The sequence below is a fragment of the Pinus tabuliformis genome, chromosome 5_2 (genome assembly GCF_031772625.1).
Source record: "Pinus tabuliformis cultivar Carrire ecotype Pingquan chromosome 5_2, CPIR1, whole genome shotgun sequence".
NCBI lineage: Eukaryota > Viridiplantae > Streptophyta > Pinopsida > Pinales > Pinaceae > Pinus > Pinus tabuliformis.
The window spans coordinates 485,147-504,508 of NC_142306.1; positions in this window are offsets into that span (position 1 = coordinate 485,147).

A 19,362-nucleotide genomic window follows, 5' to 3' on the forward strand; every position below is an offset into this window, starting at 1 on the left:
TTTACAGCACCGTTAGGAACATATGTAGTAATAGGTGAGTGTAGGACATACATCCTAAATGATTTTAGGGATTTTATAAGGGCATATGCCTTCTTCTGAATTTTTCATACTTAACGTCATCATCTCTCACAACATTACTAAAAAATGCTATAGGCTCGTCATGGGAATATTCATTCTTTTGTAATAAAACAACAACAGGGGTTGTTTCATAGGCAAAGGAAAAGATATTGAATGGTTTGGTATAATCAGGACTGGCCAAGGTTGGAGCTTCAGATATAGATTTATTGACTTGATCAAATGCATACCTAGAAGAGACAATCCATTTAAATTCATGATCCTTTGAGAGCATATCAATTATATGTTAGCATAATTTGAGATGAATCTTCTTAAAAAAATAATCTTGCCTAGGAAAGCTCGAATCTTTTACTTATTTCTAGGTAATGACAATGTTTTTATGGCAGATACACATTTGGTATCAATCACCACTCCTTCCTTTGAGATTATATGGCCTAGTAGTTTTCCTTATTTTATAACAAACAAAGACTTTTTATGATTCAAGGATATTCCAAATATCCTACACCTGTCAAAACCCTTCATCAAGTGCTTTAGATGTTTTTTATCAAAATTAGAAAAAATAGTTATGTCATCAAGATAAGTGACTACAAATTTGTTTATCTGACCCAAAAAAGCTATATCCATAGATCTTTGAAATGTTTATCGACCATTGGATAAGCCAAAGTTCATTCTAGAATACGTAAATGTACCCCAGCGTGTAGTAGAAGTTTTCTTCTCTTTGTCTGCTGGATCAACATTTATCTGATTGTAACCTGAAAAGCCATCAAGCATGGAAAGTCTTTGTGCTCCTGAAAACATCTAAAGTAACTGATCAATTTTGGGTAAAGGATAGTTATATTTTAATGATGCTTTATTCAAATTCCTAAGGTCCACACAAAGTCTGATTTCCCCATTCTTCTTTCTAATAGGAACTAGATTGGTAACCCAATTAGAGTATCTAAGAGGCACAATAATCTAGGCATCTAGCATTTTCTTAATTTCTTTTTCTACAATTGGTAGAAGAACTGGACTAATCCTTCTAATTTTTTGTTAATAAGGCTTAGCTTTTGGTTTCAAAGCAACCTTATGTTGTATCAATGATGTATCATAAGTCTTTAGATCAACATAGGTCCAGGAAAAAACATCCTGATATTTTTCAAGTAACTTAAGGTATTGAGCTTTGATTTTGGGATCTAAGGATGCACAGATTTCGATGTTGTTAATGTCATCATTTTTTCCAATATTTACTTCCTCTATGTCATCTTGCGGAGAATTTTGGGCATGGAATCCCCCCAAAGCATGTTTTGGGGCTTAAAGCCCAAGTTTTGACAAAATCCTTTTGTAAAAGCTGCGCGAATTGCGGGTTCGGAATGTGAAATCATAATAGAGTCACAGGGTTGTTGGCCCTAACTTTTGTAATGTAATGTTAGCCAGATAGACCTACCCATGTTCCACAGACCATGGAATTGTATAAATAGAGTGAGGCTCTAAGTGTATAAGAGAACCAATAGAGAGTAGAAGAGGCATGAGAAGCCTGAGTAATTGAGTCGAAGTTTAAATTGTGTCAGTGGATCGTAGAGTAGGAGAAGGTTGTGCAGCTGAGTGCGCAGGGCAGGTCGAGTCTGTAACCATTGGAAGAATCAATAAAGAGAAGTTTTACTATATTTTTGTGTATCTTTTCCTATTTTAATGTATGATTGGATATAATTTGCAAGTATATTGTTGATTAGTTATGCAAACTCATATGAATGTTTTGTGTAAATAAATATAACGTAAGGCATCCAAGTACGTGAAGGGAATTAACTGGTATAGGAAGATAGGTAAGATCTTGGGTAATAGCGTAGAGCACTGCTCTAGGAGCGCGGAAGCTCCACAGCCCCTAGTTAGCGCTGCACGAAGGTAGTATATTAGGGCGTGAGAAACAGGAAAGTGAGCGAAGTGATCAGCTCGCGGGGACGAACCATTGGACCAGTTGAACCACTCAGACTTCTCAAGGGTGCGAAAACCTGGTTCCAACACCCTCCCATACTACTTCGAGTGAGACCTCAGTCCATGCTCCACCGACTATTACTGAAAGGGCTAGTAGTATAGGGATATGTGTGGCTAATTAACTCTGAACCTCGGTCAGGCCCCAACAAGCCGACAAATGGTTTCGTTGCTGAGATAGGGATCTACATAGAGATGTCTGACATCGTATCACTGGAATCTAACAAAGGAAAGAATTGAAGATTGGCTGGACAGGAAGATTCACGAGTTCGCGACGTAGAATAATAGGAATCCATGACTATAAAATCAAGAGTGGTTAGACTGCTACTTATATATAGAGATCCATGAAATTTTCTTTGCATCCTTCCCCACTGAGTTGTAGGAGTGGATCGGGAAGCTAGCAGATAGCTAAGGAAGGTGTAAACTTGAGAAACCTATTGTGTGGAATCTATAATTGGTGTCCAGACTGAAAGCATTGGAAGATAAGATCGCATGCACTGTCAACCACTAGCTTGATTAGATCATTGGAGGATTCATCACCGAATTGGTGGCAGATACTTCAGTCAGTTATAGCGAGGCAAAATGATGCTTCCTCAAAGGACCGCGAGGTAAGTACTTCAAATCTTTGAACACTTGGATTAAAATGCTACTGTGTGAAAAATGGGTTATGCAAATAAATTGATGTTTGGGGCTACGCGAAGTGGGAGAACCTAGAGAAACAAAGGTAGCACAGAACTAGAAACTAGCCCCCTAATTTCACCTCCATGAGGGGGTGAAGAAGAGATTGTCAAGATATCGCCAAGGAGTGCGATCAATATGATAAGACAGATAATTTCGCCCATACCACCTCTACCACCACCGTAAAGCAGTATGGCAAGTGCCATAAAGCTACCAGTGTTCAAGGGAGTAGGGAATGAAGATCTGGACCAGTTTTGGTTCATGATAAAAGATGTATGGGAAGCGTAGGGAGTCACAAATGATAATATAAAGAAGGCAATGTTGGTCAGTGCTCTGCAGGATCACGTGCTAACCTGGTACATTACGCATTACAATGACAATCCGAATGTGGGGATTACAGATATCCAAGCTGTGCTAAACAAATAATTTAGCAAGCCAAAGTCAGAGGCACAGTCGATCATTGGATTCAAGGAACTCACAATGCTACCAGGCAACACCCCGTAGTAGTTGGATCAAAGATTGAAGTGCAAAATTCGTGAAGCGAACATGACATTAATAGATGGGAAACACCGTGAATGGTTTGTAGCATCGTTAACGCTGCATCTATGGAATGCGTTGTCACAACAAATGCTAAGAACTCAGGCCGAGGCCTTGGAGGTCACAATGAGATTGCATGAGACCCCGCTACAAGATCCCAACTTGGGAGTTTAGTAGATTCATGTTCAGTTGAAAAGCTTGTGCCTTGAGATGCAGACTTTGAGACAAGATAGGAAAACCTGCCTAGAGATGCATGATGAGGTATGGTGCGTAAAATGCAAGGGCCATGGCCACGACCAGGACCACTGCCTAGTGTTCAAAAATTACCTTGTGGGAGGAGGGCCAATTCCACTAAGACCGGAGTCACAAGCAGGACCAAGCATGACGCCTTCATTATGGTACGGGATTTGTCAGATAGGAGGAAATCATGCTACCAATAACTGCCATCTATTACAAAAGTATACGCAGAATTCGCAACAGTTGTTGTGTAATTTCTGTACGTCAGTCGGACATGATAAGCACACTTGTCGAAGTTATGAGCTGATGATGGAACAAACTCCTACCTACAGAATTCTAGCCAAAACACGACCCCTCGATCAAAACACAGGAATGGCAGGCACTGGATTTCAGGGGTGCAAACGAGGCCGAGGTAGAAGGGGACTAGGAAGAGGTCATGGACAATTGATATGTTACAATTGCGGAGGCCCAGGACATTATGACTGTGATTGTATGAATCCAACGTGACCATCATGCTTGAATTGTACGTTGTTTCATCATGAGATGGAGGATTGTCCCACACTGATAGTAAGGTTGTGGGATAAAGGAGCACTCCAACCTCCCTTGACTCAGAACCTGTAAATGATGAGGTTTGAGCCACACGAGGAATACCCTAACGTAAAAATCAAGCTTCAAAGTGGAATTATGACAGGGGATGACAAAGGAAAGCCGACTGAAGAAAGTACCTAGTTTCGCAAGGCTACAACGAAAGAACCATAATTTGATTTGGAGTGCGCTAATGAGACCTTCATGGAAACTAAGAGGAGCTTCGTTGATGCCTCCACTTCAGGAAGTAGAGACTGACTGGAGTTGAAAATAGATCCATCAATGCTCACTACGTTCTTGGATACATGCATGAAGCTGTTGCGTGACAACAAGGCTATAAAGGGGCTGCAAAAACTCATAACTAGATGCGTTGGAACCGCACTAGGAGAACCACATGTACTCCAGAAGCTCGGTAAGCACACGACATGAACAAGAAGGAAGATGAGATTGATCATGTAGATTGGGCAATATGAGATGGACCAAGTGATTTTGGATCTAGGATTGGATGCGAACGTCCTGCCAAAGCTGACATGAGAGGGCATGGGCAGGCCTATGTTGTAATGGTATCTTATCCAACTATGAATGGTGAACCAACAAAAGATCCTACCTATGGGGAGATTGCAGGGAAGCACAATAGATATTGAAGAAGCAACCACGCTAGTAGATTTCAAAGTGATAGAGATTGTTGAAGACAAAAATCCCTACCCTGCTTTATTGGGAATAGATTGGGCCACTGACATGAATGGAGTGATAAATCTAAAGAAGCGCAAGATGATCTTTGAGAAAAAGTCTATGCGCGTAATGGTACCTTTAGACCCTGCAGAAGGATCATGGTACATGGGGCTAGTGCATGACTACGACAACGATGATGATCTGGACTGCATCTACAAGATAACCGCATGGGACCAAGACTCGGCAAATCCAACTGCAAATGCCCGCATCTCATGGGAGCATGAAAGCTCTTACACATCAGATTCTGACAAGGAGATAGAACGATGGAAGAGCCAGTTACACAAGGTAACCACGCTCAATAGTAACATGATGATGATATCGCTACATTGTGTAGCAACGGAGTTAAGAGATCTCCCTACGTATGACGAGTTAAGTGAGGTGGATAACTTTCTGAACAAATTTGAAAGAGAAGTGTCAGAACAGTAGCACTTCGACACTCTAAAATGGGTGCTACGAGCTATGCCTGCAAGATGGTGGGGTACGCACCAAAGAAGTTTTCAGGATTGGCACGACTGCAGAAGAATGATGTGAAAACAGTTTGGGAAGCCTCTGATGCAATTAATAGACAGGAATGTCAGACGAAATGGCTCGCACACCCACCTATCGAAGTGGATATAGGCATATGGTGTGAAACTTGCATGAATGCACACAGTCCTCATGGTAGGAGACACGATCAGTAAGCAAGTGCGAGTAAGGAAATGGCGTGAATAACCCCTATAGTTGCGACCACAGAGTGTGAAAATACCAAGTGCGCAGAAGGATATCCATGGAGAAGAATTTAAAAAAGTACACGAAGCACTGAACAAGGTCCACAATGTGAAGCGGACTGGCTGGGACCTGTGCGTAACAACGGTTCTATGGGCTTCTAGGACTGCGTGCAAGAACCTAACCGCGTAGACACTGCCAAGGGTGGAGTATAAAGCAAATGCTGTAAGCCCTATAGTACATGAAAAGTTGTTGGGTCCCTATAATACTAGTGATTAACCCATTACTATTGTAGTTGTACCCCTTATTAATATTGTTGTGCCCCTATTGCCCCCATATTGTTATTACTGTGCCCCATAGAATCCCTCTATTGTTATTTTTGTGTCTTTATATTATTACTGTTAGGTCAGCTGGGTTATATTGTGACTCCTTAGACTCCTATATATAGAAAGGAGGTTTTGTCATTTGAATCATCCAAGAATTGTTCATTTATGTAATGTAAAAGAGGTTGCTCCCTCGAAGAGGCTGAATTCTAAGGCGTGGATCTATCTTTTATATCCTTTCTTGAGCTGGCTTCCTATCATTTGGGATCAAAGCTTTGGATTCTAGGGTTTCACTGCTCCAAACATGTCATCGTGGAATTTTCGCTATAACGTTTTTTCTGTGACGTTTTAGAAGTTGCAAAAAAACCCATTTAAGAAGAAATCGCATTGAACCTCGGGTCCAAATTTCAGAGCTTTTTGCGCTACATTTGCGGAGATATCATCTGAGGAAGTTGGTCTTTTTGCAGACTCCTGAATTACATTCCAAACAGGTGACCTGGGAAAAATCGTCATAACTTTCTCTCTGGGGATCGGATTGAAATTTTGTAAGAAGGTATAGAAATAGGACAGACTGTAGTTTCTTGTATGCATTTTTTAGATCCAAAGGTCGAAACAGTGACTCGTGGCACGTCGTACAAGTTCGCTCTACTAAAATATTCTATAATCAAGTCACTGTGGGAGCTTTCGCATTACTCTTCCTTGGAGAATCCAATTTGGGTCAGACTAGTGGCATTAGAAAGAGGACACAGAGGGCTACTGCAGGTCACAAAATTAGAACTAGATGATTGGAAAGTACAGAGATACATCAGAGGCAATATGAAATTTTTTTGCTTAAGCTTGGTTTGAAAATTTATTTTGAAGGAATTCAAAGGGCATAGTAGAGCATTATTATCGGTAACTGATGCCCCAAGGAAGGAAACTGAAAACACCTACTAAGGAACCTGAAAGATCTAGCATGACTCATGAAGAAGAAGAAGAAATACTATATGATATATCAAAATGACAAGAACAAGTGCAACAAGTGTCACTTGCACAAAAAGCAATAGAATCTCAGATGGATGGTTTAAGGAAAGATGTAGAAGCTAAGATGGATGGTTTAAATAAAGGTGTAGAAGCTAAGATGGATTCTTTAAAGAAAGACGTAGAAGCTAAGATGGATGGCATGGAAGCTAAGATGAATGGCATGGACGCTAAAATTGATGGCATGGATGATAAGATGGAAGAATTGAAGATAAATATGAATAAGTTGCTACAAGAAATGGTCACTAATGGTGAAAGGGTACTAAAGGAAACTCATGATGAGAACAAAAGAAATGTTAATCATGATTCCATAGACTCTAATGTTGGATTGAAGACCCACCATATTCCAAAAATCGATATGAGGAAGTTTGATGGCAAGGATCCCGCAACATGGATATTACAGATGGAGCAATTTTTCGATCTCAATAATGTGCAAAACACACAAAAGGTACGTATGGCAACTTTATATTTGGAACCAAATCAGTTTGTATGGTATCAATGGCTTTGATCTCGTAAACAATTTATCACATGGGAAATTTTTACGGAAGAATTGATAGCACATTATGAGGATACAAAAAGCAACACTTTTTTTATCCAATTGATAAGTCTCAAACAAAAGGGTTCAATAATGGAGCACATTGAGGAGTTCCAAAAAATGAACATAATGGTAAAAGATATTCCAGAGGAGCATAGGATTGATGTGTTCATAGGGTCTTAAAAGGATAATATCCAACATGATGTTGGCTTTTGAGAAACTGATTCAATAGAGAAGGCATTCAGGTTAGCAAGAAAAATGGAAAGCAAAAATATGGCAACCAAGAAGCATGCCACTCACAACTATAAAGACGGAAGTTTTGTTGCCCCTAGTCTTCCACAACCTATAAGGTTGACACCACAACAATTGGAAGAAAAAAGAGCAAAAGGTCTTTGTTATAGTTGTGATAGAAAATACACTAAAGGCCATAAGTGTGCTGAGAAGAAATTATTCTACATAGATTGTGAAGAGGAAGAAAAAAACGAGCAAGAAATGTCAAAAGAAGAGGATATACTCCAGGAACAAAGCCTAGATGAAGAACAAATGAATCCAACCATATCTTGTAATGCATTGGCGGGAATTACCACTCCTCAAACCATCAAGATAAAAGGACAAATCAAGAAAAAAAAGGTAATAGTGTTGATTGATTCAGGAAGCACCCACAATTTTATTCATTGTAAGGTAGCAAAATAATTGAATTTCTTCCTATATCCAGCACTAGAGTGTCAAGTGATTATTGCAAATGGAGGAACGATAAATTTCTCTGGAAAGTGCCATAATATCAAGCTATCCATGGGAGAATATGTATTGACTAGCCCAATGCTTTCCATTCCAATGGGAGGTGTTGATGTTGTACTAGGAGTCCAATGGCTACAATCCTTGGGTACAATAGCTTTTAATTTTCAACAACTTTTCATCAAATTTTCTACGGAAGGAAAGGAAGTTGAATTAAGGGGTATTGCAGGGAAACCAGGAAAGATAATCAGCTCTAATGGTATGACAAAGCTTCTAAAAAAGGAACAAATATGCGTAAGTGCACAATTATGTTCGCTAGATGTTTCCACATCGGAACCATATATTTCTCCAGATCTCCAAAAAGTCTTGGACAATCATTCCAAGGTATTTGAGACTCCCAAAGGTCTTCCACCTATGCGTGATCATGATCATGCTATTCATCTGATTCCAGGAAGTGTTCCTCCAAACATCAGGCCGTACAGATATCCCTATGTCCAAAAGAGTGAAATTGAACGTATGGTTGAAGAAATGCTAGAGGCTGATATAATTCAACCGAGTCAAAGTTCTTTCTCTGCTCCAGTAGTATTGGTGCACAAGAAGGATGGATCATGGTGCATGTGTCCGAATTATAGGGAGCTCAACAAGCACACTATTAAAGATAAGTTTCCCATTCCTGTCATTGATGAATTACTGGATAAATTGCATGGATCAATTTACTTCACCAAGTTGGATCTTCATTTAGGATATCATCAAATCAGAATGAAGACTGAAGACATTCTGAAAATAGCATTTAGAACTCATGAGGGTCATTATGAATTTTTGGTCATGCCTTTTGGCCTTACCAATGCACCTTCAACATTTCAAGGTTTGATGAATTCAATTTTCAAACCATTCCTTAGAAAATTTGTGATAGTATTTTTTGATGATATACTAATCTACAGCAAGTCTTGGAAGGATCATGTTGAACATGTTGACAGGGTGTTACAACTATTGGAGGTGAAACAATTATATGCGAAAAGATCCAAATGTTTCTTTGGAGTCCAGGAGGTGGAATATCTGGGTCATATTATATCTCACGAAGGAGTTAAGGTAGACCCTAGAAAAATTAAAGCCATTAAGGAATGGAAAATCCCCACATCCATAAAGCATCTGCGAGGATTTGTTGGGTTGACAGGGTATTATCGCAAGTTTGTCAAGAATTATGGGAGAATAGCAGCACCTCTAACAACATTATTGAAGAAAGATGCATTTTCATGGACTCCGGAAGCAACAAAGGCCTTTGAACATCTTAAAGAGGCAATGTGCCAAGCATCGGTCTTAGCTACACCGGACTTCACAAAAACCTTTATTGTGGAATGTGATGCTTTAGGAAATGGAATTGGTGTTTTTCTAATGCAAGATGAAAGACCCATTGCTTTTGAAATTCGTCCAATCAAGGGAAAGTTTTTACACAAAGCTATTTATGAGAAGGAATGTTGGCAATACTCCATGCACTTAAGAAATGGCGACCCTACCTAATGGGAAGACACTTCAAGGTAAAATCGGATCATGATAGCCTTAAATACTTTTTAGAACAAAGATTATCCTCTAAAGAGCAACAAAATTGGGTCACAAAGATGTTGGGTTATGACTTTGAAATCATATACAAAAAAGGGAAGAAAAATGTGGTGGCAGATGCACTCTCAAGAAAGGATGAGGATGTGGAAGCATTTTTGTGTGCCATTTCTATTATCCAACCAGATTGGATAAATGAAGCAAGGGAGGAATGGAAGAATGACAAAGAAGTGTGGGCACTTATTCAAAAGTTACAACAAGATTCCAGTATGTCTGATACATTTAGCTGGCAAAATGATTCATTATGGTACAAAGATCGCTTATACCTCTGTAAGAATTCCCAGCTAAAACAAAAGATTCTTATGGAATTTCACACTTATCCCTTAGGAGGGCACTGAGGATTTTTAAAAACTTACCACAGGGTTAAGAAGGAATTTTTTTGGGATGGCCTTAAATCAGATATTCAAAAGTTTGTGGCAGAATGTTTGGTTTTCCAACAAAATAAAGTTGAAACAATTAAGACACTGGGTGTATTACAACCTTTATCCATTCCAAGCCAACGCTGGGAGGAGGTTTCAATGGATTTTATCATAGGTTTACCCAAGTCTGAGGGAAAGAGTGTCATCATGGTGGTAGTTGACAAACTTACCAAGTATGCACACTTTTGTGCATTATCACATCCATTTAAAGTTAGTACAGTTTCTACTTCATTTATGGAAACAATTCAAAAGCTACATGGAAACCCAAAGATTATGTAAGTGACAGAGATCCCATTTTCACTGGAAACTTTTGGACAGAATTATTTTCTTGTCTTGGTACTCAGTTAGCTCATAGTCATTGTTACACAAAAATATCGTCACCATGATTATTTGCAGTCAGTATGGGTCTATCATCACTTGTACTGTCCTCCTAAGCAAGTCTCAGACCTCAGCTCTTCAAGTCAAGCTTTGAAAATGAGAGAAAGACATTGAAAATCAATGAAACTCTGGTTCCGCACTTTCTCTCATTGTTACCCGTGGTCCCGCACCTTCTATGTACAAAATGCGCGCTATGTCCCTAACGGTGTGGGTGCGGACCCCTGTGAAAGTCAAAAGGCACAAGTTTTATCTTTAAAAACTCACTTTGGTTTAATTCTAGAGGATTCTAGAAGGAATTTTGACGTGGATTGTTCGCTCTAAGGTGGTTCATGCATCCCAAAAGAGAAGGAGCTAATCCCTCAATGAGAGGATCTATCCCTTTGAAGGAGGACCCAGTAACCTCCCTCCATTGCACTATAAATACAGGCATTGGGCTGGTTGCTGAGGAGGTTAGAAGCTGAACATTTTTTAGGGTAAATGCTGGTAAAATCAAGACTTCCTAGTTGAGCTTAAGAGGAGAGATGACATACCTTTTTGGCTTCATTGGGGAGTGAGTGAAACTTGTCAAAGTAGAGGAGACTTCTTGTTGGACCCTGGGAGGAGCTTGTACAGCGTCAAGGCACAGGTTGTAAAGTTCTTCTTCTTTTGAATTAATACAATCGAACTCATTTTTCTCAACAAGTATCTCATGTTATTTGTTTCATGGACTCCTTGACTTTCATGTTAAATATGTTTTATGATATTGGCTTTTCAAGTGCTATTTAATTTGTTTGCCTTGTTTTTGTTTGCAGATTCGCAACAAAGGAGCTCATTTGGATCGAAGGAGCGAGGGCATCCACAAACTTGCGTTGGAACTAAGGTAGGCCCTAAAAAACACTTGTTTGCCATTGTTTATTAAAGCATATTTAGAGAAAGATAGTGTCTGGTTGGTTTGCTTGTCGTTAGGTCTTCTTTAGATTCTAGGAAGGTCTATCTTGTCCGCAAGATCGACTTATTCCGTGTGACAAAATGGCGACCATACTGGGGACTTGATTGTTTTCCTTGTTTTTACTTTGACCTGAGAAACTGTGTTTGTTTCTGTTTTTGGCTTGTTGTGTGTAAAATTGGGTAGAGTTTGTAGATCCAAGGTTATTTTTTAGTTTTTCATAGCTTTGGGAGAGGACTGCACCCTAGCTATTTGACATAGTGCGTACCTATCCGCACCTTTGCTTTTAGCACAGAGCGGGATCACACTTGTGTCAACTGTGGGCCTGCGGACCCTGTCAAAATTTTGAAAAACCTAAGATTTCCTCTTTTAATCAGCTTAGTTTTTGTTTAGAAATTGTTATCCATTGCCCATACCTGCATATAACTTGTCAGAAGCTTTCCTTAGGTTGATTTTGATAGTGTTAGGGTTTTAGGTGAAATTCCTAGGAGTTTTGCTTGTTGGGCTTGTTTTTCATTTTGGTTGTGTAGTGGCTTTGAGCTTAGAAGCTGTAGGGACGTCAAATCACCTTAGTGTCTACCGGCCTTCTTATGAGTCTGACCATTTATGAAATCTCCCCTTGTTGAGGAATCCGCTTTGAGTTTTCTCTTTACGAAACTTCGAAAAGCTTGTGTTTAAAAGTTTGGATTTTCATTTTCAAAAACAAAACAAAATTGGTTGTTCTTGACTGATTTGTGATTCTGCATAAATTGTTCCTTAGCTTACATCTAGCTAAGTAGAACATCCTTAAAAAAGACATCTAGTAGGCTTTGACTTCAAATAGTTTTTTATAGTTTATAGACCTCAAAGTTAGTCATTTCCATAGTTTTGAGTGTTTTATAAAAATATAAAAAATCTCTTTTGAAAAAAAGTTTGTTTAGTAGTGGTTGAGTGCTATGAAACGAAAAAGGGAAATTTTTGTGAAATAACTAGTTGTCTCGTTTTGAGTGCATTGGAAAAGGAAAAAGCTCTTCTTTTAATTTGTTTGATTGAGAAAGATTTGTGTTTATAAAGTATTTTCATTCTCAAACTCTTTCTTAGTTTAGAAGTTCATCGAAGAGAAAAAGATTGTTTAAATCATCTTAGGTGCATTTTTAGTGATTTTGAGTCGAGTCTTCATACCACGAGTTTCATCTCCGCACCTTTTGACTTAAACAAAAACCAATAAAATTAACGCTTAAAGTAAAATTCATCTAGTAAAATTTTTATTTCTAGGGCTCTGATACACCAACTTAGCTTAGGCTAGTGTCTTGGAGTAGGAGAGTAATTAACTCTCCAAGACAGTAAAAACAAACAAGTAGTTGTATCTTGTGGTAGGGAAGAAATCCAATTGTTGCATTTATGCTCTGGGAAAGCCCCTCTTAAAGGAGAAGCACGAGATCGTGTCCGAACCAGTGTGGGAAGCAATCCTTCCTCATTGGGAATGACACCAGATATTCACGTATTAAAAATGGTAAACCTCGGATTAACCATTGTCGAGGAGCCTGGGGTCACTTGTTCGTAAACCTTGGATTATGTCAAGGAGCCTTCAAGGGGATTGAGCTTGCTACTCTGCCCTTGCATATGTATTGGATCATAGACTGTTCCCCCAGGTATATTTGTTTCAGTTGGTAACCTTAGTGGCTATATTATTTAGGACTCTTCCTAAGTTGAGAGTGGTGGGAAGATCCCACTGTACCTGGAGCAGACGTCGGCTAGACTCACTTGGATTTTCTGGGGGGTTCTCTTCACTCGAGATGCTTAAGTGGAGTGAATTGTGCCAGTCTATTCATTAAGCAGGTTTCCGAGGTAACTGTTCCAACCGCCATTTCTGTATTGAACTCTACGATGTTGGATTTCATCGCCAACTAGTGTTTTTACTATGGAAAGTTACTATTTGTGTGTGTTTGATCTCCTAGATTCTTTAGGTGTGTGATTCAAATTTTTTTGGTTCTTTAGATACTTTAGGTGGTTTTCATTGAGATTTTACTTTGTTTGCGTGTGAAGTAGTTAAAAGTTTCTAACTGTGGCTGAATTACCAAGGCAGTCTCGTAGACTTCGGGGCCAACCTCCTGAGTTTGTAAACATGGCTGAGTTACTGAGGAAGTCCTCTAGACTTCGGGGCCAACCTTCTGAGGAAGTACCAAGCCAGCGTGAAGGCTTGAAAGTCCTCATAACTCCTAGAGACAGTAGAGTTGTGTCATCTGAAGAAGGAGAGTCTTCTTTGATAGTACATCCTGATTTTCAACCGTTAGTGATAGATTATAATCCATAGTCAGTGTCTGTTTCCGAAGTTACTGGTAGCTTTTCATATACTAGTGATATAGGTGAGGAACCTGAAATATCTGAGCCTGAAAGTAAATTTGCTGCTACTCCAACATCGGGGTTTGTTTCTCCAGCTTCTAGTGGTCCTGGTTCACCCAGGGTAGAAAGAGTAATCACCCAAGATCTTCCTTCTGGACTTATTACTATTGAAGAACATGCTCCGGAAGAAGAAGTAAGAATCCATATCCCTGAAAATCAACCTGTTATTGAGCTAAGGGAGCGTGAATCAATTTTTTACAGTCCACCTAGGAGCAGTACTTGGTATCTTTCTTTGACTAATTTCTTAGAAAACCCAGGGTTAAGTTTTTCACCACCTCGTGCTCCTTATCACCCAACACCTAGAGGTTATTATCCTTTGTTAAATATGTCGAATCAGTCATCCATGTTTACTCAATCGCCTGAATCCTTTTTGTATGGCTGTCCTTCTGTTCCCTCTGGGTATCAGTCCCTTTCTGGTACTTTTTCGGGAGCATCTCCTCAACCCATTAAGCAAGGGTTATTAACTGGAAGCAATGGTACTAAGCTGTTGAGCGTAGAAGACATTCTTATGATGTCAGGTTCTATTCCCAATCCTCAACCTCAAGGTGGCCAGTTACCGCCTAGGGGGCAGCCTCAATTCTCGCCTGGGGGGCAACCTCAAGGTACACAATTTGCATCTGGGGGGCAACCTCAAGGTACACAATTTGCATCTGGGGGGCAACCTCAAGGACAGTACATACCCACGGGACAGTACATTCCTCAAGGTCAACCCCAGACTCAATATGTACCCCAAGGTCAACCCCAGTATCAATTTATACCTCAAGGTCAACCCCAGTATCAGTACGTGCCTCAAGGGTATCAACCCCAAGGTCAGTACTAGAACCAAGGTTTCCAACCACCCTCCGGTCAAACATATGTTCAAGGAACGGGAAATGTACCTTTCAATTATCAATCCTACCCTCAACCCAGTTATGGTCCTCAATATTCTCAACCTGTTATGGGTCAGTACCCCGGAAGAATATAGTGTGGGATCCATCGCAAACTCAACAGGTGTTGCAGCCAAATGTACAGTTGTCATCTCAAACTGGACAACCCTTAGTTTCTGGTATACCCCAGCAACAAGTCCAGTCTAACATTCAAACTTCTGTACCTTCAGTAGTTTCTTAGCCTGGGCCTAGCACGCCTCGTACTCTGCCTCAAACTACCGCTACAACTGCCGCAACATCTGTTTAATCTACCCCACCTACTTCTGGAGTATCGACAGCTCCAGTTTCTACTGTTCCTGTATCTACTCCTCAGACATCTTTACCACCGTCTGGATCTACAATTCAAACGTCGGTTCAGATGCCTGTAGGACAACCTGGTTCAAGTACAGTTGTCACAAGTCAACCACAATTTACTTATCAACCGTACGAGGGACAATATCAATTCGGTCCTATTTGATGGTCGTGGGTTTCATCCTTTTGGCATTCTACAGGATTTTCCTATAGGGGTTGACGGAAAAACTGTTAGTCTAGATGTGGAGGTGGTTGATGCCCCTCTAGATTACAACCTTCTCTTGGGTCGAAGTTGGTCTTACGCTATGACAACGGTCGTTTCATCGGTCTTTCAAGTAATAAAGTTTCCATATAATGGGAAGACTGTAACAATAGACCAGCTGGCTTACTTTTCATCTGACCCAGCCTCTTCTGAGAGTATTGAGCATGTCGGTAAAATGACTATTACATATAAGGATGTTGGAGTAGGACTAGTTAAAGATGTCGGTTTACTGGGAACTTTTCCTTTTCCTCCGATCAACGCATCGTCTTCATTTGCAACTATTCATATGATTACATCAGACACCATTGTTTATGATGATCCTTGGATCATTCCTTTTGAATCTGAGATAGACTCATTTGGTAATGCCATACCTTTGAGTCCATATGAAATTGCCTATGAAGCCGTGCAGTGGTTTGCCGACCCATCTTCAACCGAAAATGACTTCATGAATGTTGTCCGTGAGGAATCACTTATCACATCAACCCGGATTTAATCACGTTTTCTGAAATTGTTCACTCTGATGAGCAAATTCGTGAAATCCTATGTGTAGATGATTTACCATGGGAAGATCTCCATCACAGATCTTCGTTTTTACCCGAGGATGATCGTTTTGAAAATGATTTCTCATCAATTTTTACAACTGAATATGTCAAGGAACCTCAGAATCCAATGAAACATCCCGATTCAGAGTTAAATTTGGGAAACATCTCTCGAACTATTCCTATTGACATTTCGGTTAAGCCTGGAATTGTTGAGAACATTCATATAGGTGCCTCGTATACAAATGACGAAATTCAACTATATAAGGCCCTATTTCAAGAATTCTGCGACGTGTTTGCCTGGTCCTATGAGGAAATGCCAGGAATTGATCCCGCGATTGTTGTTCATGAGATCAAGACTTACCCAGACGCTAAACCCGTCCGGCAACGTTTGCGTCAGATTCACCCACGAAAAGCTGCTGCAATTAAAGCAGAAGTTGAAAAATTACTGAAAGCAGGTTTCATTTATCCGATCCCATTAACGGATTGGGTATCGAATATTGTTCTGGTTAACAAAAAGCAGGGAATAATAAGAATATGCATCGATTATAGGGACATTAATCGAGCCTATCCAAAGGACAATTACCCAACTCCCTATATCGATCAAATCATTGATGATTGTGCCAGCAGCGAAATATTCTCCTTCATGGACGGTTTTTCCGGATACAATGAAATCAATATTCTACCTGTCGATCAACCATAAACGGCTTTCATTTGTCCATGGGAGACATTTTCTTATTTCAAGTTACCTTTTGGGCTCAAGAATGCTGGAGAAACTTTTCAAAGGGCCATGTCTTATGCGTTTCATGACATCAAGCACATTGTGCAACGTATCTCGATGACTTTCCTGCTCATTCACTACATCGAGCTGATCACCTCGTCCATTTACGAGCAATCTTTATGAGGTGTAGGAATTATCGGATTCGGTTGAACCCACACAAATGTGTCTTCTGTATAGAAACGGGTCAATTGCTGGGGTTTGTAGTTTCGAAAGCCGACATTCGCATCGATCCCTCGAAAGTTGAAGCTATCATCAAATTGCCTCCTCCTTCGAGTCCTCGCCAACTCCAAAGTTTGCAAGGGAAAGCAAACTTTTTACGACGATTCATTGCTAACTATGCCAAGGTTACAAAGGGTTTTACCCGGTTGTTGAAATAGAATACTCCATTCTATTGGGATGAGATAGCTCAGAAATCTTTTGATGCATTTAAACACGCGTTGACCCATGCACCGTTATTGCATCCTCCCAACTACAACCAGGATTACTTCTTGTATCTCACCGCCTCTCATTCCACCATTAGAATGGTCTTAGTTCAAGAAGATGAATCCAGAACTGAGCATGTGATATATTACCTTAGTTGAAATTTAAATCCAACTGAGCTAAAATACTCACATGTGGAGAAATTGGCAGTGGCAGTTGTTCAAGTTGTCCAACGTTTTCGTCACTACATTTTACTACGTAAAACTACAGTAATTTCGGATTGCAACCCTATGATCTACATTTTGACCAAGCAATTGCTAGGGGGCAAGTAAAAGGATTATTATCCTGCAGGAGTTCAACTTGGAATTTGAGAAATCTAAGTCTAAGAAATCTTTAGTTTTTGCGGAGTTAATGTGTGACTTCCCGCGTGCTGACACAAAAACTGTGGAAGAGGAGCCCATTGCGGACAAATCCTTGTTTCTAATCAGCACTTTAGATCCGTGGTATGGGGATATCATCGTTTATATCCAGACCCAATCCTTTCGGCCAGAAATTTCAAGGTCAGAACGTCGAAAAATTCGATTCCAGTCCCAACAATACAGGATTATTGGAGATACTCTTTATCGCCGTGGGGCAGACTCTATTTTTCGACGTTGCTTAACTCACGACGAAGCTGAAAGGGTTCTAAATGACTATCACTCTCGAGCGTGTGGCGGTCATATGTCTGGGTATGCCACAGCCCAAAAGATATTGCGCGCTGGCTACTTCTGGCCCTCTTTATTTAAAGATTGTATTACGGCGGTCCGGAAATTCCACAACTGCCAAAATTTTGATCGAAAGATGCGCGCTCCACCTGCTCCTCTCCACCCTATAATTGCCGTTGGTCCTTTTGCCAAATGGGGTATCGATTTTATTACATGTAACCCTCACTCAGCTGGGGGGCATGCGTATATCATCCTTGTGGTAGATTATTTTACCAAGTGGGCCGAGGCGATGCCTACATTTGAGGCAGACGGAAAGAAACCTACAATTTTCGTGTTCAATCATATAATTGCTAGGTTTGGTGTCCCGCAAACGATAATCAGTGATCATGGGTGTCATTTTCGAAATGTTATGATGACCGAACTTACAGGCTAGCTTGGTTTACGTCACGATAGTTCAACCCCTTATTATCCACAAGCGAATGGTCTGGTTGAATCCATCAACAAAGTTTTAGTTATCATGATCCAATGAATCATTGGCATTCATTGGTCAAATTGGCATAACATGCTATTTTCAGCACTTTGGGCATACCGAACTTCAGCAAAAACATCAACAGGGTTCACTCCTTTCCAACTAGTCTATGGATTGGAAGTTGTGTTACCCATTGAATGCGAAATCCTGTCACTACAAATGGCCATTGAGTTACTTCCAGCCACTTCCGAAGAGGAAAAGCGGTTGTTATACTTGGCTCAATTAGATGAGAATCAACGTGATGTTGCATTGGCAATCGAGACTCACGCAAAACGCATGAAAGCTCAGTATGATCGAAATGTGACCCCTCGAAATTTTTCGGAAGGAGATCTAGTCTTAGTTTACGATCAAGCTAATGATAAATTACGCACTGGAAAATTCGTTCCTATGTGGCATGGTCCCTACATTGTCAAGCGAAAGCTAGCAAAAGGGGCCTATGAATTGGTAGACTTTGACGGGGACTCTTTGGGTAAACCCAGAAATGGTCTTTACTTGAAGAGGTATTATGCTTAAAGAATGGGTATGGAGATTTTTAGTTAGGATAGTTTTTCTTTCTAGCTGGTGTGTTTTAGTTTAAACAGTGTGCTTAGCTTAGAGAGTGTTTTTTCCTCATTATTCCTGCTTATCTTGGTTTTACTCTTGATATTGCAGATGTCGATGCCTCTCCAAACATACTTTGGTTTCGCTGATGGTGCTTGTCATAATACACGGAACATTTCTTCCGCAGCTTGGGTTATCTATTCGCCCTCTGACGAGTTAGTATCTATGCATGGGGTAAGCCTCGGTCAAACAACAAACAACATTGCCGAGTATAGTGCAGTGATTGAGTTATTATCTGAATCTATTTCATTTGGGATTCAGAGTTTGATAGTGAGGTTAGATTCTGAAATCGTTGTATTGCAACTTAATAGAGTGTATGCCATTAGAAATCTAGTGTTATTAAGAATATTTTTGAGAGTGCGTCTCTTGGAACGTGAATTTGATTATATTGAATATCAGCATATTCCAAGATCTTTAAATACATTAGCAGATGCAATTTATTCTCGAATGTTAAGTAGACATTTG